This window comes from Lonchura striata, chromosome 5, assembly GCF_046129695.1.
Source record: "Lonchura striata isolate bLonStr1 chromosome 5, bLonStr1.mat, whole genome shotgun sequence".
NCBI classification, from domain to species: domain Eukaryota; kingdom Metazoa; phylum Chordata; class Aves; order Passeriformes; family Estrildidae; genus Lonchura; species Lonchura striata.
This window is the reverse complement of record NC_134607.1, coordinates 6006451-6026152: the sequence shown is the minus strand read 5'-3', so window position 1 is coordinate 6026152 and position 19702 is coordinate 6006451. Positions and strand designations below refer to the sequence as shown.

General features: G+C 41.6%; 1 protein-coding gene across 4 annotated transcripts in view; it reads right to left on the bottom strand.

Moving 5' to 3' along the window:
- LOC110470362 (fatty acyl-CoA reductase 1) overlaps window positions 1-19702 on the bottom strand; it is a 133586-nt gene that overhangs the window by 111907 nt on the left and 1977 nt on the right. Inside the window, exon 2 of one of the 4 annotated variants that reach the window (XM_021529907.3) lies at window positions 13795-13882. The gene's annotated coding sequence lies outside the window, so the exon portion shown is untranslated. Of the gene's footprint in view, window positions 1-7019; window positions 7158-7384; window positions 7488-7771; window positions 8033-13794; window positions 13883-19702 lie in introns of those variants that run through there. The other 3 variants (XM_077783253.1, XM_021529906.2, XM_021529908.3) reach the window with 3 other exon arrangements.

Below are 19702 nucleotides of genomic sequence, written 5' to 3'. Positions count from 1 at the left end.
AAACACCCTGGGCTCATCACCCTCTTCTCTCTACAAGTGTCATCAACTTTAGTTCAGCTGCAAAGAAAGGCACAAAGAAATGCACAGGGGATCACTGACATTTTGTTACATACTATGAGTGTATTGCTCTGGAGTGTCTAATGAAGATAGCAGCAATAAGGACTCAAAAGGAGGTCACTGGTAGAAACCAGTGTCATTCAATGTTTAACACCTTGACCTGGGATTTCACTTCTTCATGCAGCAGAGCTCCACAGGGAAGTAGAAGCAGAACCACATCAAAGCAATAATGTACATTACTGGAGAAAGGATCACAGGGGATGTAAAAAGCTAGGCTGAGACGTTCCGGCTGCAGTCACAGGAATAAAGAAGAATCTACTGCACACACTGCATGGTTATCAGAGCTCTGAGGCTGCAAAAACAGATCTTTTATCACAAAAGCAAGCAGATTGTTTCTTTGCAGTCTGCAAGGTTGTAAGTAGAGCAACAAGAACGCAGTTATACAGGCTGTGGGTTAACTAAGGGTATAATTCTGTCTGTCACATTCAATTTAGGAATATGAATACATTTCATATGAATTTGGGTGTCCTACTAATGGCCTGGGGAGCAATAGCCTTAGCATTTTTAAAAATTTTTTGTCCAACAAAGGAGTTGAGTCCTTTACAGCAATGACATTTAATTCAACAGCCAAAGGCAATCTAGAAGCAGTCCTGGACTGAGATGTTCTCCTTGACTTAAAGCTAGAAGCAATGAATAAGCTGATGTCAGTATATGCAATAGTTTTGCTAAGGGCTCCTTCTTTAACAAAAATTCACCCTCAAAATTGTCCTTAAAATTACGTTTCAACAGAATCATGCCATGCATTTCAGACCAACAGATGACAAAAATAGAAGAGCTCTGTGAGCATGTACTACATCAGAAAGTGCTTTAGGTCAGGAAGCCAAATCCCTTTATCTCTCTCCCCCACAACAGAACACTTCTGAAACTCCTCCATTATCCAGCTCAAGCATGGGACTGGAGAAGAAACCTATTCATTTCTGTCCTTACAGAGAAAGATTTTAAAAACTAATGCCCAACAAGACCACACGTTAGTGAATAAGCAGTGACAGGTGGTAAAAGCAGATGGTTTTGAAAAGATTTGCAGCAGTCTCTGGCTCCACCATCCCAGAAGCTCCACAGGGTACTGGCAGAAGTGCTATCTTTCCTTTTCTTTCCCTTCCTTAGTCCAGAAAACCAGCAGCTGATCTTGATGGTTGCCAGGAAGGCAGGAAAGGACAGGCAAAACTCACTCACGCTCTTCATCCCACCTCCAAACTGCTTTTGCCTCTCTGCAGAAGCCCAGCCGAACACAAGGCACTGCTCTAGGCTGAGCAGCTGGGTGCCCACCTGACACGAGACACAAACCCACCCCGTGTTTGCTGTCCCAGCCAGGATCAGCGTGGGCAGAGCTCCTGGCTTTGGAGTCACTCGCCACAGACCAGGACCACTTGGCTTCTGACCACACCAGAGGATGGTACCCAAGAGAGCATCACAGCACGCTGCAGAGCTGAACCCCAGCACACACACACAGGCCAGAGCAGCTCTGAGCATCAGCTTCTGAAGGCCCTAGTGATGAAGGAGGCATTTCAGATGCTGCAACCCCAGCAGCCAGACTTTGACAAATGCTGAATGACTTCACGTTACGGAGCAATACAGCAATGGGAGCAAAGCCCACGGAAGCACAGATATTCACATTACACCTCAAAACAGAGGAAGTGGGCAAAAAAACATTATTTCACGTGTAAACAACAGCAGTGACAGAAAAATATATTCCAGTGAGTGTTGTATGCTTGGCCAAAGCAATGTTGATTGCTACAGGTGCACCCTTCTCCAAATTACTGCTACTTATGCTCAGAGAACACAGACCCACTAACGATGAAGAGACAGTGTGAGCACCATGCTGTCATTTTGGGCACAGCACAGCTCCAGTCAGCTGTAACTCTCCTCTGAGCTAAACACCTTATCACACCTAAAATGATCACTCAAGGCCATTTCTTATTCTGCCAATGAATCATTACATGGTGCCACCTCTGGCTACTACCAAAATCGCCTGCAACCATGTCAGCCATTAACTCCACAGTACACCCACTCCAATGAACCTTTTAGAACACTGCTCTGCTCTGTTAATACCCACATATTTTGTGAGTAAATTAAGAATCTCTCAGCATTTACTTTAGTGTAGAGTGGGAACTACACGCCTGGTACTTTTCCTACAAAGCATCTCTATTTTTCAGATTTTCCTCAGAAAGAGCAGTGATTGGCTCAATATCAACATCACACTTACTCTTTCTTTATATTTCTTAAAACAATACAACTCCATAGCTTTGTAAGAACGTTTTTATTGTTGTTTATCTATCCCACTGTTTACAAAATTGCAGTCAATTAAAGATTTCATACTTTCACCCACAATATCAAGGTAGTTTCTGGAGGAATTTTCTAGAGAGGATTGTAACGTAACAATGTAATTACATTCAGCAGCCCTCAAATAAGAAAAGGCATTTTTGAGCCATCTATAGCAAAATAAATCCCTTCTTTACATTAAATTAGGGAACTTTTCTTTCCTTCCAACAATTAGGTTTACGATTCCTTTCCGGAAAGTAAAACAGAAAACAAACAAATCAAAAAAAGAAGCTGTCAGTCCAGCCAGTCCCAGTTTTATACAGCATTTAGAACAGTATTGAAAACTACAGTCTGCTACAAGATAAGCATAAGCCATTCAAAACTGGAATTAAAACCTTGTATTTGTTTATGGTAAATTTGTCACTTTGGACACAATAAAATATAGGTCTGGGCTTGGACAAATGCATGGCCAAAAGATGGCTTTAGAAATTATATTGTAAGCATTCAGGTTTGTGACCAGTCCTGCCATTCTTGAATGCATTGATCAGTCTATTTTTTCTGTTAACCTCACAAGACAACCACCTGCTACTCAAAACAGATATGCAAAATGGATACTGGTACAGAGGGTTAAAAATTCACTGAAGTATGAGGAAAACCCATTATAACCTTATTTTATGGGCATAGCTGCACTACAATTACATTGTGGAAGGAGAAAAATTAATTGGGAAGGAGAAAACTTTGGAGTCAAACACACCAGTGTATTTTTGAGGCACAAGACAACCTTTCTGTGAGCATGGGTGGAAGAACAGAGCCCCATGCCATTTCCAGCCACTTGAAACTCCCTAAGCAGGAGTACACACAAAGAGAAACCGATTCAAGCAACTCCTGCAAAGCACAGCTAATATAAGCTTAGAACAAAACACAATTATAACTGAATTACAGGTATTTCTGCCAAACCTTCAATATGCCTCATACTTTAACAACAAATGTAGCCACAGATTTGAGGGAGAAAGGGTTTTCAGTTTCTAGTAATTACCAAGAGAACATTAATTACATACCTACTATTATTATTTCACTACGTAAAGACCCAGTTTGATGTAATTTTAAGGCTGCATGCCACACAAAGACAGCTAAAGAAAGCCTTAAAGCACTATGAAAATAAGAAAAAAGAAACAGACAAAACATCTGGCATTAAAAATGGGAAACACAGGCTTACCATTAGAAAACGGAATGGACAGTAACTGTAATAAAAAAAAAAAGCATCTGCTGTTGTCTTCTCTTGAAGGACAAAGTTTCCTCTTTGACTCAGTTCATCAGACCCTTGAAGGGTATGTCTACATGAGTAACTGGAGACAGGCAGGCACCTCTTCTCCCTCTCCAAGCTGGCCAGACAAGCCAAACGGCACCTGGAGGCTGTGCAGAAGCATCAGCACAGCAGCAAGTGAGCTCAGGAGGCTGAGCACCCCCTCTGCGGGGAGGAGCGGCGCCTCTTCCCCCAGCACACGCACCTCTGCCCATTCCTTGCCACACTTCAGTCAGGCCTCGAGTCACACCCAGGAACCCATCCAACTCCAAACCAGGCCGACAGCAACAGCAAGAGCAGATCTGCACTTGGCCAGGAGTAATGGTCCCAGCCCGAGCAGGAGATCAGGACTGCACAGCCAGAGGTGAGGCAGGCTAAGTCCCTGCCCAGGCAGGAGCCCACGTTTAGGGAGTGAGGTTCCCTAAATGTGGGTTTAGCATGAAGACCTTCCCAGGTGAAGAGCTCCCAAATCAGGACTGCCCTGGTGAAATAGCTGCCTGGGTCAGGGAAGTCAGCATCCTTCAGATTATCCTTATTTCCAGACACATCTTTCCTGACTCTTTCCATGACCCACTCCCTAATAATGTAGATAATTTTCATCTCGCTGGATAATATTCAAATTCCCATTTCTTAAGCCTCTTTTGTAGGGTCAGGACCCTTGGGAAAACAGAATGCTGTAATTTTTTCATAGTAATAATGCAAAATACTGCATTCTTATAGGACAATGCTAATATTATCCCCTGCAGCTGTTATTCCCAATATTTTCTTCCAAACACAGCAAAACCAAAACACATAGCAAGGTAAGCAACAGCCCCCAGATTAGTCAGGTACTCATCAATACAATTTTCTCCACCCCACTGAGTTGCTCACATGGTCTTTCCCTTCTATAGGTCAAAATAACTTGCTATGGCAGAAAAACCTGACAAGCTCTTCAGAACTAGGAGCTTTCTATGTGATATGGGAGAAAAATTTTTTCCAATGACAGTCTAATTCTGCAGGCTGCTCCTCTGGAACAAGGATCTACACTCTGCCACAGGACGTAAAATCATCAGTATCCAGAAGATTTCTGAAGACAATGACCACTTGTTAGTGTTCTCCACTGCACCATACAGACAAAATACACTTTCTGTGCCTTTGGACAAGTTGCCAACAGTCCCTGTCACAATCCTTCTGTCCTGTCATCATCCATGTTCCTCTCCCTGCCAGCACTCCTACACCTTCCCAAGTCATTCGCCTCCCCAAGATTCAGGTTTGTCAGATCTGAACCGACTTTGGGGAGGGTACAACAAGCTTACCAGTCAAAGCTGCTTCCTCTAACATAGCCACAAACTTGGTGCCTCTGTTAACAGGCCATTTCCTATTACTTTTCTAGCAGTTGATCTCCAGATATTTTTTTTCCCCGCTGACATGCAATGGGTTCTATTTAATCAGCCTTTTCTCACATGGTCTTTAAGATGTTTTAAAACTACATTTCCCCACCACTAATTTAAACAAGGCTTGACAGGGATTAAACTTGAATCCTGAATTGGAAGAACTGAAGAATTTGCAGCTTTGTTACAATATCAGATGCATCCTCAAACATACTCTAAATATAGTAGAAGGCTGGCCTAAATCTGCTCTTCCTTCATGTTTAATTCACATACCTATGAGTGAATGCATTCCCACCCCCCATATACTGACATTTATGGTGACTTTAACTTAGACAAACACCCCAAAACACAAAGGAAATGTTTTAAAACATTATAGTTATGCAGAAACAAGTTGTCAGAACACAACAGATCTAGAGGTTAAAGCACAACACTGCAGCAGGGATTTTACAACTTCACTAAAGCAACTATCAATTCTTAAACTATGTAGTTCCTTCAAACAGAAGACAAGTCCCTAACTCAGTAATGAACAGAACTTAAGCCTTTTCTAGTCAAGAACATTACACTAAGCAGGAAATTATGATGCTTTTGACACAGCAATGCAAATCAAAATAAACTCCAGTAGCAAATCTTGGTGCCACCAGCTTCTTAACAAGTGGAGATAAAGGTTCCCAGAATGCCAGCATGCATAGAAAGTTACACTCTAAACTAACGAGCCAAAACAATCTGAGCTTTGATATTGAAAGTTTTTGAAAGGCCTTGCATTTTGTTATGTTTCTGGGTTCATCTAATAGTTCAACCATACACTTGTTTTAATACAAATTCAAGTGAACAAGGATTAGAGCCCATAGGGATTCTGGAACACATTTTTCTGGCCTAAAAGTGACCTTTAGAGAAAGCAAACTTTCAATCTAAATAAAGATGCAAAACTAGCCTTTTGACTGAATTTACAATGCAATATTTATCGGTGAACTCCCATTCAGCTTTACTGCTTCCCCCCCCCCCCCCCCAATATAATGGTCAGTCATTAATTACTTGTTTCTCTAGCTACGCCCTTAAAAGGCTCCAAGGCAAACATGAAGAACCAAACTGGTCTGAGTAACATATACAATATAAGCCTTATACTCTAAAAGACTGTTTAATACAAGACAAGGTCACATGTCTCTCGTTTCCAGAGAACCAAGTATATCCTCACAGGATCCTATACCAAAATTTGTGCTTGTGGTGCCCTGTGGGTAGCAGGGATATCCAGTCATTTCCCAATCAGAGGAGAGAAAACACCACCAAGGCTCTGAGTAAGACTCTTATTTCATATGATTAAAACGCTATCACTATATAACACCAGACTACTATTAAAAAAACAAACAAACAAAAAAAACCAAAACACACATACACACAAAAAAATCAACGTCTAGGCCTAACAGCAGGAAAACAAAAAGGCAACCCTCCCCCAAAATCAGATGAGACCTTCCTTTATTTTGCACAGCATCGCACTGCCGATTTACCCGCACCCGCAGCCAAGCCTGCGGCGAGGCAGGGCGGCAGCCGCTCGCCACATCCTCTCCTCATTTCCAGGGTCGCACCCGGCCTCCGCTCACCCAAGGAGGAGCCGGGGCACCCCCGGTGCTCCGGGGCACCCCCGGTGCAGGGGCCCGGCGCGGCCCCGCCGCCCCCGGGCATCCTCCCCCTCCAGCGGCGCCTCTTCCTCTCGCTCGCCCCCACACCACCTTCTCCCTTCTTGGCTGCCTTTGGGTTTTCTGCTTTGCTTCCCTGCGCCGTGCCCCAGCGGGTTGTTCCCTTCAGCTGCCGCTTTCCCGACCAATTCCTCTTTCCAAATCGCTGCCCCCCACCTCCCGCGGCATGCGAGCAACTCCTGGCAGAGGCGGAGGAGAAGAGAAAAAGCAAGGCAAAAAAACCCAAACAAACGCACACAAAACCCACAGACAAAACCTACCCCGATAAAATTAACAAACCTCTCGTGGTGCTCGGGGTGTGACAGCGTGTATCCGGCCGGGGGAGGGAGGCGGGCAGCAGCAGCGCCGGCCCCGCTGCTCCGAGCCGGACCGGGGGAGGATGCGCGCCCGCCCGGGCTGCGGACGGGGACGGGCGGCTCAGCGGCAGGAGCCGCGGGCACGGCCGGGGCAGGGCGGAGACCGGGCCCCCGTGAGCCCCCGCCTCGGGCCGCCCTTCCTCCGCCGCCGCGGGGCACGGGCGCGTCGGGCGGCTCGGCCGCTCCCCGCCGCGGCCGTGCCGCAGGGGCTGCGGGCACGCCGCGCCAGCCAGAAAAGGCTCCTCTCTCTGCCTTCCCTTCTCCCTCCCGCGGGGCTCCCCTCCTTACCGGGCTGCCGGGGCTCCTCTGCCGCCTCCCGGCTCGCTGGGGCCGGAGCGAGTGGCGGCGGCTCCTCCTCAGCGCCTCCCCGAGCCCCTTCCCCACCCTGGTCCTCCCCCGCGCCGCCTGCGCCGGCGTGAGCCGCCGGCCGGGAGCGCGGGCGGCGCGGCCCGGCAGCCCCGAAAGCTCCCGACCCATGGAAAAGGGGCAGGGCGAGCAGCCCCTCGGGTGTCCTCCGAGGTTATTACCCCGCCTTGCTCTCTTCAGCTTACAGCCGGGGTTGAAATGGTTAGGAATGATGTCGCGCACAGAAGCAGAGTTATAAAATAGGCATATTAAGTAAATTACGCAATTTGTCTCATAAGCGTTAGGAGAAAACCGAGATACGCGGCTTACCTACTCAGCCTGGAATACCCGCTTTTAACACCAATATTAATTTTCTCTCGTCGGCAATAGAAGATACACCCTCAGATCTTTTTAACTCAGCATCAGAATCAGCAAGATGTGATGTTTTTATAGCCTCGGATTACGCTTGCAGCATATACGAGCATTAACTAATTTTACGAGGTTGTACTTATTTCATTATTGCCTTCCATTAACTAGTACCGGGAAAAGCCAGCCCGGGAGAGGCTGGGTAAGCTGCTCCCTGCCAAGTGAATCGGTATGAGAGCTACTAGCAGAGCGCCCCACACAAAGGGATTAAATACTGCACCCACAGCTGCAGCTCGTCCACCTCTAGCTCCTTGCCTGGGGAGTTGATAGGCTACAGGTGCCTGCTGGCACACCTGGGCACAATCTAAGGCTAGGTGGAATCTCCAAAGCTTCTACCAGGTGTCCTTACAGTACATGTGCCAGTTGCCTCCATGTGACACAGGACATAGGGCTCTAAGACCCAGGTGGACCACAAAAACCCAACCGGGACACAAGGTCTGTGTCACCTGCTCTCTACATTACACCTATGGCTTGGAGTAGGGCCATACAGAAATGAGCAGGCAATCCATCCCACAGAAATGGGTGGGATGTAGAGAACCTTGCCTTCATAGCTCATACAGGTGGAAGAAAAGCTTCTGCCTTCTCCAATACCCAAGTGCTGTCACAAACGTTTGGAGCACTCAGCAAGAGAGAAGAAGCTCTGTTTCAATTTCATTTTTGCATTTACAGGGAAAAACAACCTACAGCTTCTTTTACAGTTGGGCTCGGTGATCTTAAGGGTCTTTTCCAACCTCAGCGATTCTGTGATTCCAGATTTCATTCACTGGAAGTGTAGCAGGAGGAAAGTTGGAAGGAAAGAAACCACAGGAAATGGTTCTGCCAGAGGAGGCCCCAGCTGCCTGCAGAAAGTGACTGATGGTCGCAGTAAAGAGAGTTTTGGTTGCCTGCATCACAGGCATATTCCTTAACATAAACATCTGCCTTGACAGGCTGGCCAGGCCTCTGTCGAGACTGAAAATGCCATGTCTGAACTGATGGTGACTGACACCAAAATGAGGAACAATAGGCAAAAATGTGGCTTAAAAGAATAGTCAGTGGGGGATGGTTTTGTTCAAGGCCCGTGATCTTGCACTTTGAAAACTAACCAGAAGGAAAGTTTTTGGGAAGCCCAGAATGAGATGTTATATTATTGTAAGTATTGTAATGTTGTAAGTATTATCTTTCAGGACGTCAAATAGAGAGCTTGATAAGCACCGGTTCCTTCAGAAACTCTTCCAGGAGATACTGTATAGGAGACATACAAATCTGCAAGCTTAGCGAAATTCCCTTGGGAAATTTCCAAAAAGCAGGCGGGCTAGAAGAACAGTTCCCAACCAAGAATTAATCGGGACATTAAATTGCTCACGTGTCAGAGTCAGTTCATGACCGCTTCCCAGAAATCTCTAAGAAAAAAACAAATGCTGAGAGCATAATTTGATTGAGGAAATGAAGAAACAACAGAGAATTGCTCCGACCTGAGGAGGCTCCCCTTTGAACCCAGGAAATGAAGGAGGCAGTGAAAGTTTCAAATGTGTCAAGGGCCTGGGGATAGTGTGGAGGCTTCAGCTGGAGAAGCAATAATAATGTCTGAAGTCTTGTGGGGAGTTTGTAGGAAAAAAGTGTTACATGCTTTTTTGGAGTGAGATGGACAAGGATGAACTGCATGAGAAGAGTGTCAAAACATCTGCAGTTTCCTCTAAAGAGGATGCAAGTAGTTTCATACACTGGGAAATATGCTACAGGTCCTCACTCTAGAGCATCTATTTTTTTTTTTTTTTTTTTTTTTTTTTTTTTTGTGGCTGATTTTATTTCATTTAATTAAAAGATAAGCTTTCCTTAGCTCCTTCCCAGATGTCAGTTTTTCTCTGAATTCTTGCCAATGCAAGCAATTCAATCTTGGTGAGGCACTCACCCTGAGCAAAGCAATCATTTATGCATTAAGCATCCAGAGGGGAAAAGAAATATAACAGAAAACATGCAAAAGTAATTAACCTTGGCTTTTCCCCCAGAAATTTCTACCTGTATCTTTACAAAGTAGTAGCTTGACCTGTGAGATTTCTGTTTCTTTGAGGCTGACCAAAAAAACCAAAAAAAAAGTCACCTGCAATAACTATTATGTTTATTCAAAACAGAAAATCATGTCTCTATTAAAATTATTTTTACCTACCACTCACTCCTACTTATGGCTGCCCAGCTTCAAGAATCTGAGGGGTTGAATTTAAATCTTTTCTACATAATGCTTGTTTAGCAACAAGATGTCCAAGGGACACCTGTTATCTCTATGGCTCCCAATATTCATTTCTTATATTTCTGATTTAGCAAGTCAGCCTGCCCTCTAACCTTTTCTCCAATGTAGTTGTTCCTCTGGATTTGGAAAGGGTATATCTTCTGCAGTTTTTAGATGCCCCAGACTAAATGATTCCATGATTTTATAATACAGACCAAGTGAAGAAAACTGAAACACAGTGGAAGATGTTGGTGATTTTTGAATCATCTATTAGACAAATGCTAAAATTCTGATGAATGAAGTAACATATATTGAAGAGTCATAAAGGAGTCAAACTCTGAAAAGAATATTAATTGCCACATATTGCAAACAATATTGCAGACATGTTTTAACAAATCATTTTGGTGCTGGTACATATTTATTTCCTTTTCCTTGTGAGAGGGAGGGAATTAATTACGTAGTGTTGCATTTATTTTCTTAATACAAGGAATTCACATTTCACAGTTTCACTTTTTTCCAATGATATGTTAGCCTTCAGCCAAGGTACAGGTGAAGATTAGGGACTCTGAGAAGAAAATTTAAAAATTAAGCCTACAATTAATGCAATTAATATTTAAAAGTAAGTAGATGTTATTAACAGATTTTGTCATCTGCCAGCCTGATCAAGTTCTATCAAACCTGCTGTTTATGAGGAAGGAAAATCATAGCTATGCATGGAAAGCTGCCAAAGAGACTTTGGATACGTTGTTTTCTTAAATAACAGTAATTTAGCCCACTTACAGCTTCCTCATGTGAACCTAATAACTGAGGAGAAAGAGAAAGTGGCAAGTTGTTGAGTGCAAATTAAAAAATTAGAAGACAAATGTTGATTTTTTTTTTTTAAGGATCCTACTAGTGCAGGTGTGCACAGAAGGGGTTGGGCTCTGCTCCCAGGGAACAAGGGCAAGAGGAAACAGCCTCAGGTTGCACCAGGGGAGGTTTAGATGGGATAACAGGGAAAATTTCCCACTGAAATGGCTGTCGAGCACTGGCACAGGCTGCCCAGGGCTGTGGTGGAGCCACCATCCCAGGAAGTGTTCAAAAAAATGTAGATGTTTCACTTGAGGATGTGCATTAGTGGTGCACTTGGCAGTGCTGGGGTTGGAGTTAATGATCTTCACAGGTCCTTTCCAACCCAAACCATTCCACAGTTCTGTGATCTGAAATCTGTTGCTGCTTTTCACCAATTAAGTGGCAGCACTGAGTACTGGGTAACCAGCATTGAAATGTCATAGTGCTGCAAATAATTGGTTGCATATCTCATGTTTGCAGGTCAAATCCTGCCTAAGCAACTAACAGTTTGTGCATGTCTGAAGTGCCTCACATCTCAAAATGCCAAGCCACTTTGCATTAAGTGATTGCTGCCAGACACAAATAGGCTCCTTGTCACACAAGCCTTAATCTTGCCTTTTTTAACTGTAGACCTTACAATGTTTGTACTGTAATCTTTTGACTTTTTTTATATGGGAATTGAAAGGTAGATTGGTTATTTCCTGATTGGCTGATCTCTAAACCTGTAAATCTACACTTGTGAGCAGTTTTCTGCTATGGCAAATTTTTTATTATTTTGATCTGCATCTAAAACAGTTCAATCTGCAAATCAGGACAGAAATGTGAGCTGACAACATCCCAGTATTTCCTGTGATTAAGAAATGAAACTGAGCTTCCAAAACATTACAGAAATCAGGGAAAAACCCATTTCTGGGGCATGCCTTTAGAAGACTTTTTCATTTTATTGGATTTTCCCATCCTGGAATACAATTACAGAAATAGTACCATGAGAGAATACCAAGTAGTATTTTACAGAAAATCAGAAATGCGCACTACATTTTCTGAAGGCACTTGACTTTTTTATATGAGATCATGCTATCCATTATTCCCTACTGATGTCTGGCCTATGATATTCCAGATATTCCTCAAGAATACTAGAGAAAATGCAGACACCTTGGCAACCCCTCTAAAGAAAGCACAAACCCATTTTATTCATAAAATGACTACAGAATATTCTATCATCATAATAATCAGCTACAATATCCAGGTTGTTCTTTCTACATCTCATTTGGTAGTATTAACTTGTTACAAGTGCAGATGTTTTGTCTTTTTTGGAGTTGGATAGCACAGGCTCTTCCTTCAGGCATTTCCAAATCCTTACTGACATTTCTTCCTGATACAATCCCTGCTATAAACTGTCTTGGCATGAGTAGGGAGTTTCAGCATTTCAGCAAGAGATTGCATTACAAGCAGACTTAAACACCAAATGCCTGGTATATATTATTAATTAATTATTAGCACTTTAAAAGTTCCAGAACAAAAGACTGTGACATGATTTATTGCTCAGGAGTTCACCTATCCCTGACCACTGCCCACCCTCTAGAAACACAGGCTCTGTGATCTCAGCAAGCTTTCAAAGATCTTTTTTTTCCCCGAGTTTTTTGTAAGAAAAGACTGAAGTAAAATTGAGACAGTGACAATGAGACAAAAAGAGAACCAAGAGAAAAAAACAACATTAAAAATAACCTCAAGCTGTAATATTGTAAAGTCCGAAGTCAACTCAGCAAGAATTAGGATTATCCTGTTTAAATAGGTCAGAATTTGGATTGTAATAATGGATTGTAGCTGCCCAGCAAGCAGGCCCAACATCGGTGTGCATGGGGCTTTTAGGAAAGGCGGGACCTGGGGGGGAGCCTTCTCAAGAAGATTTCTAGAATTCCTTTGCCTCTGGAGACCTCTGTTCCCAGCATTTGCCCAAGCTAATTCAACAGGAAGAAGAAAGACAGGAATATATTTGAGCAGATCACCATCCTTCTGTTAAAAAGGAATCAAAATGAGTGGAAAGATGTGTGTATTTTATGGAAGCTGCACTTCCCAACATCCACAGGCTGTGTGGAGAACTTAACAAAATAGAACCCTGTAATAGCAAATGATTCAACCTAAGGAATCAAATTTTCAGGCAGCCTAAATTGCCCTGATGAGCTTCCTTCAAGCATTGTTTCCACTGAAGGAAGATATTCAGATCGCAGTAAACACAGCTGAACTAAGATAGCCATAGTTTAACAAAAAGGAACTTTAAATCGCTCATTATGCAGGAGAGAAGAAATGAGTCGTCAGAAAAAATCAGGATCAAAGGTTTTTCAGTTTTCAATTTTTCAGAATTCAAAAGAACCCTAGTGGCAAGCACATTTCTCTCCCTCTCAGGATTTTTCATAGAGGTGCACAGAGAGAAATGAAAGAGAAAACAATTTCTTTTTCTGCTCCTTGTTTTTCCTATGTGGAATATGTTTGGAGAATTGGTTACCTGGGGTGAGTGCTTGATTGGATTCAGGTGAGGCTTGTTTGAGCCTGATGGCAAAACCAACCCACCTGGGGCTGGGCTCTCAGAGAGGGTCAAAAGTTGCGTTAGAGTTAAAGAAAGTAGTATGTAGTTTTAGTATCCTCCTTTTATATAGTATATTAATATATTTTAGCAAAGTTATAATAAAGAAATAATTCAGCCTTCTGAATTGAGTCAGACATTGTCATTTCTCCCCATTGGGTTCGCCTGCATTTACAATAAACCCTCAGCTATTTTAGCTATTCCTCTTTCAAAGGGCTCTGATTGTGAACTGGCAAAAATAAAAATGAGGACCACAACAAAAAGAAGACATCACATGCAACTGAGACAAAGATGAGAGAGCTCAAGTACCTGTGGTAATCTGGGCAGTTGGACTAAGTTGTTGAAAGATGACTGGATGGTTTTGTTTTGTCCTTTCAATTACCACATAACAGCAACACTGTGGAAAAAAGAATATATGTGTAAAAACATTGAAACAGAAACGACTTTCTGAGTACAAAGAGATAATAGCTAGATATTAATATTTATTTCTCACATGTGACCCAGGATCTATTTTCTTTTAGTCTGGTAGAAATGTTTTTATCATATCAACAAATCATCATTTTGCCTTCAGAAAATCTCCCTGATAGCTTACAGTGATAGTCCATTTCAAACTGGCTGCTTCATTCTTTTTTATGCTGTTTTATTTAGTTACTACAGCACAGCATGACCAGGGTTAGCAAGTGCTTTTTGGGCAGCCAGGATGTTTGACTCTTCCACTGGAAACACCTTCACTGATGATTGTGGTGATGGTCAGGCTCTACCATTTTGACTCTGCCAGCATGGCCCTCAGAAGGTTTCTGAGTAGGTAAATCTGGACTGAGTTTTAGCACTTAAAAATGTAAAGAAAAAAAATCAAAGAAAAATAAAGCAAAAAGGAAGTCCAAGGTGCTTGTGTGATTTTGTCATTGGTCACTGAGAATGCTCATTTTACTCACATAAAATGTTGTTTGTGCGAAAAAGAAAGAAGCTTGAGAGAATGGCAAATTTGCTTGTTTATAATTATAAAGAAGGACAGAGAGAGGAAATTAACTTTCAGAAATTACAAATAACAAGCATATAAAGCAATGAAACCAACAAAGCCAGAATCTTCTACTGATTTCACTGCTCATGTGGTTAAAATATTATAAAGAACAATTATATTTGAAATTAAACTTTAAGAAGATTTGTTGTTGTTTGTAGCTCTTTTTGAGTTTAGACGTCCTTATATAATGTATTCTAGACAGCAGAGGCAATTTCAGCAATCTGGGCTTTTTGAAGGATTGCATTTTCTGCTTCTAAATTAACTAGAGTAAAAAGATCAGATTTCATAGCAAAGATGAATATATGTCCAAATTTGGGAGGGGAGACAGTGCTGGAGCTGAATTATTCCATCATGTCCAAGAGGATGCTTGGGGAAAAAAAAATAAAAATCACCAAAACCTCCAGGAAACACTGTGTGTGGAGTAGGAAAGGTGAAGCTTAGTTCAATTAAAGGATTTAATGAGCAGAGAGGTTGGAGAGACCCACAGAAGATGTTAGGCAGCACCAGAGATGCCTGGTGGATTCCTGTATTATCTGACATGGCCAGAGCATCCCATCTCTTTTTTCAAACAACACCTAGGCTAAGCTTTGCAAGACATGGCTTAGAAACTGAACCCTGCAATGCAGAAAGCCGAGTGATGAGGTCTGATGCAAAAAAGAGAGTTATTTATCATCCAGCTTTGAAAGAAGCTGGAGAAAACAATTCCCTCCCCCTTTCCCTTCGGGTGGAAAATGCATCCCATGATTCAGCCTCCCTGTTTAGAGCAGTTTGGAGCTGAAGGCAGAGGCTGAAGAAAAGAAAAATAAAGAGGCTGAAGAAAAGAAAAATAAATGGGTGTTGAGCGACCTCCCAGGTGTCACTCAAACCCTTCCTGCAGCAGCCAGCTCGGAGTCTTCAGGACAAATGTCTGACATTTATTGGAGCTGTAAAGTTGTTTAAAAAGCATTGTTTGAATGTTCATCAACGTTAGGGAGAAGAGAAGGAATGGGATGGGAAAGGGAAAGGGAAAGGGAAAGGGAAAGGGAAAGGGAAAGGGAAAGGGAAAGGGAAAGGGAAAGGGAAATCCTAATGGAGGCAGGATGACAGCTTTCCATCCTGAGGGGGAGATCTACTTGGCAGCAGGAGCCTCTCTTTTCCTGAACTCCTTGCAATCCTCATCCATACCAGTCGTCTGCCTTTGAAACTCCAGTCATCATTATTCACTCTGTTCCTAGCGTGACATTTTCTTCAGCAGAATTTCATATGGCTTCCGTGGCACATTATTGTTTCTTTTGTGAATGTTAATAAGATTTTCCTAAAGGGAACTGGGGAAAATAAAAATAAATAAATAAACTGAACCATTGAACTCCCAAGGAAAACAGAAAGGAATAAAACAAACAAAAATCAATCCATACAAACAGCTCTAGATTCTAGATTTTAAATTAAAAAAAATTTCTTCGTCTACTTTACTAAAAGATTATCCTAAAATTTTGAAATGTTAATATGGAGGAGTAGAGAATTAGCAATATGTTTACAATGGAAGACATGGGAAACTGAAAGAGAGGTTGTTAAGATGCTTCATATGAAATTTGTCTTTCTTCATTCATAATACTTTCAAGATTGAATTTACATGCAAAACCAATCCCACTGCTAAAGACTTGCTATTACCATGGCTTCAGTAAAAACATGAAAGTTGAGGAGACATATGTGGAATATGTGGCTTCTGAGAAAAAAGAAAGAGCACTCCTGCCATGACTTTAAACTGCAGTGCAAATATATGCTGTCTATTAATCACTGCAAAGTTCCAAGACATTTGAAAAAGAGATCTAAAACCTTCTGCATATAAAGCAGCATTATTCTTTGTTCCACAGAAAAGCAAAAATGCACGTACACAGCAGTGACTTGTAATTGTGCAGCATTAACTCTGTTTAATAAGGATTCTGGCAGAATCAGTTCCCTGGGGGAGATGTACCCCTTAAACCTTCTGCTCTTTCCAAGGCAGCACTCCTGCCAGGGGATGGGACTGTTGTACATTAACCGTGAGCACTTTGTTTTATTCGAGCCTCAGTTTCTCCCAATAGAAAATGAATATATTAAAATCTGTTAGCCTCATAAATATGGCAGGAGGACTCATCAATGTGCTTTTACAGGAATTTTTGTAACTGTTTACTTCCAGAAAGTTTTTCTTCTTCATCTCCCTACCATTTTTCAAATATGTTGCTCTAGCTTTCCAGAGACCTTATTTTAAAGCTATAGATCATTTAAAGCAGAGGAAACTTCTAAAAATACTCTCAATGTGTGAATATAGTCACTCAAAGTTTGTTTTCATAGCTGTATTTACTAAAGCCATAGCACTTCAAAAATGATGTAAAAATAAACATGAAGACTTGTAGGCATTTTTCTGACATGCACTTTTCCTGACAAATAAAAACGGTGAGCCTTTACCAGTGTATTAGGAAAAACTGTACACCTGGGTACAGTTTAATATATGAGGATGTAAAGGTCTTTTGGATCAAGGTCCACATTATTTTTGAAAACAGCTGTTGCTATAAATACGTAAGACTCCCTCCTCATCTAGTAAGAAGTGAATCTATGCATATATCCAAGCAAGCAGGTTCTCAGCTTTTTGCAAATAGTGTGAAAAATCTTGTTTGTATCATTCTGAAATTCCATGGAATTTGCCCAGGAGACAGTATATCTTTGTGGACATGCACATCCCAGCAGGGCCCTAAGGAAAGGTAGGTAAAAATTGTCTTATGATTTCAGTGGAAATATTAACAAGAACTAAATCTTGAACATGACTTTCAGAACTAGGACTTGGAAATCTCTGCCTAGTGCTTTGGCAGCTTGAAAAAGGAGACAGCTTATAAAAACTGCTTCAAACTCATTATTAAATGTATTGAGGAAAAATATGTACATCCATTAAATAAATTTTTAAAAACAGGCTTGAAAAACCATCATTGGGCACAAGATGCCTGAATAACTTGATAACAGGCCCCAAATAAAGAAGCTTTTGAAATCTTGCTGTGAGTTCAAGGGACCAGTTAGCAGAGCAAATTAAACACACCACTTGAGGGATGATGTTTAACCATATATTTTGGCAACTTCTAGCTACCACAAACTGCATCTCAGTCTCAGAGTCTAATTTAAAATTTTGGGCTGGGGCATCCTCTGCCCTTGGAGCCCCATTATGCTGGATTCTGTAAGAAGGGCACTTTCCTTCTCTAGATTATTATTGTAATGGCTTTTTTCCTAATTGTTCTGCTTGTTGCTGTGAGTTAGATTGCCTGGAAGCAAAATTTGTGTGACTCAATCATTTGTGTATACCAAACAGAGGTGGAGAGAGGGGAAGGAAGTAGCATGAATAAAATATTTTTTAAAATGCATTGCTTTGTCTGACCTGCTTTAAATGCCAGATTAATGTCTGCTTGATTTAGTTTTGGATTATTTCTCCCTTGTTCATCTCAGAAATGGTTTCACAGCACTGTGTTGAACACAGTTTAATTTTACCACTAAAGCCCTGGATCCCAATAAGGGTTATTAGTACTATGACACAAGCTCTAAAAGCTCAATAGCTTGAACACAAATCTTTTTAAAGAGAAAAGATTTCATGTGCATCGCTCCTGAATCAATTCAACTCTAAAGCACCTTCTCTAAATGGGAATATGTTTCCTATTAATTTCTTGAGCTATTGTGTTTAAATAAAAGCCTCCTCATGCTCCATTTAGTTTTACTACCTGCACTTTAACCACTGGACCAAGGAACACAAAGACTTGGGAGTCGTGATGCCTGCTCTCTGTACCCAGCTCTGTCATTCTCCTAGCACTCCCAGCTGTTTCAATTTCCTCAGCAGAGAGGGAAGAGGTGATAAAATTTTCAGATATTTAAAGCAATTTATACCAACTCCGTAGCTGTTATTAAATTCTAAAAGGTTGGCTTGTACTTTATCTCTTATCATAATTAATTCCAGTGCAGGAACATTTTCCAAGTGATAAAGTTATTGCAGCCCTTCTTTTAGAAAAAAAGCCAGGAGGGATCCCATCCTGACAGCTTCTTTTGCCCAGAGCAGCTGTGGCAGCCCCATCCCTGGCAGTGCCCAAGGCCAGGCTGGATGGGGCTCTGAGCAACCTGGGATAGTGGAAGGTGTCCCTGCCCATGGCAGGGGGTGGAACAAGATGAGCTTTTAGGTCCCTTTCAAGAGCATATGGTTCTATTGTATAATTTAGCTATAAAATAAAATAGAGCATTCTGCAGAGATTCATTAGTAGGACTGGTTGAAATTTGCATTTCTAGTTTTTGGTTAAGTTTTGAAATTTGTCTTTGTTTAAATGATGAATGTAAATCAGTTTGTGGAATCAGTTTTTCTTTGGTTTTGTTTTGCAGAGCTCAGAAAATGTCACTGACGAAAATTGCTTTGGGGAATTTGCCATTTTTAAATTGCATTTTGAAATATGAAGTGTCAATCAGAACATGGCATTAAAAAAAAAGTATTATTTTCTAATTTTTCACTGCTAGCAATAACAACATTAGAGTAATAGTGCTGCCAGTAGTCTACTTTAGTATGAAATAAAACATTTGGGGATTTTTAAAGTATCATGGACATTTGTCTCTTAATGAGCACTGAGGTTTCTTAAGTAAATTTGACTGGGTGTTACTTGTATTACTACAGCATAAATATTCAAGTGTTTGAGGGGGGGAATATTTCACCCAGTACAAACTAGCTACAATATTTAATAATCTTGTGAAGAAAAGTTATATTTTAGTATTGTAAGAAGACACTGAAATCATGCAATACATCATGAATCTACAAATCGTGCAAAAAATTAAAGCCCATGCATAAGCACCAAAGCTACTTGTAGACCTTTTGAATAAACTCTTTTTATCTGATTTTCCCAATCCTCTTGAACCACTCTGATCATTCATCCCTTTCGTTCCTTGTTTTGAGGGTTTCTTTAGCTGGGGTGTGGCACTGTCACCCAGATTCACACATGACATTGTCAGATGTGCCTAAAGAACAAACACAAGCTGGAGCCTCCATCTGCAGCCACCTGATCTCATCTCAAATGTCCCTTCAGTAACTCCTGATGCCTCTCAAATAAATTGTAAGGAAATAAATTTATCATTTACAGAGCACTGAGGAAACAGCGAGGTCACCTTAACTACACATCTCTTGGAGAGAGTTGGGGTGCTTAAAAAGTGTTGTGAAAAAATGACAAG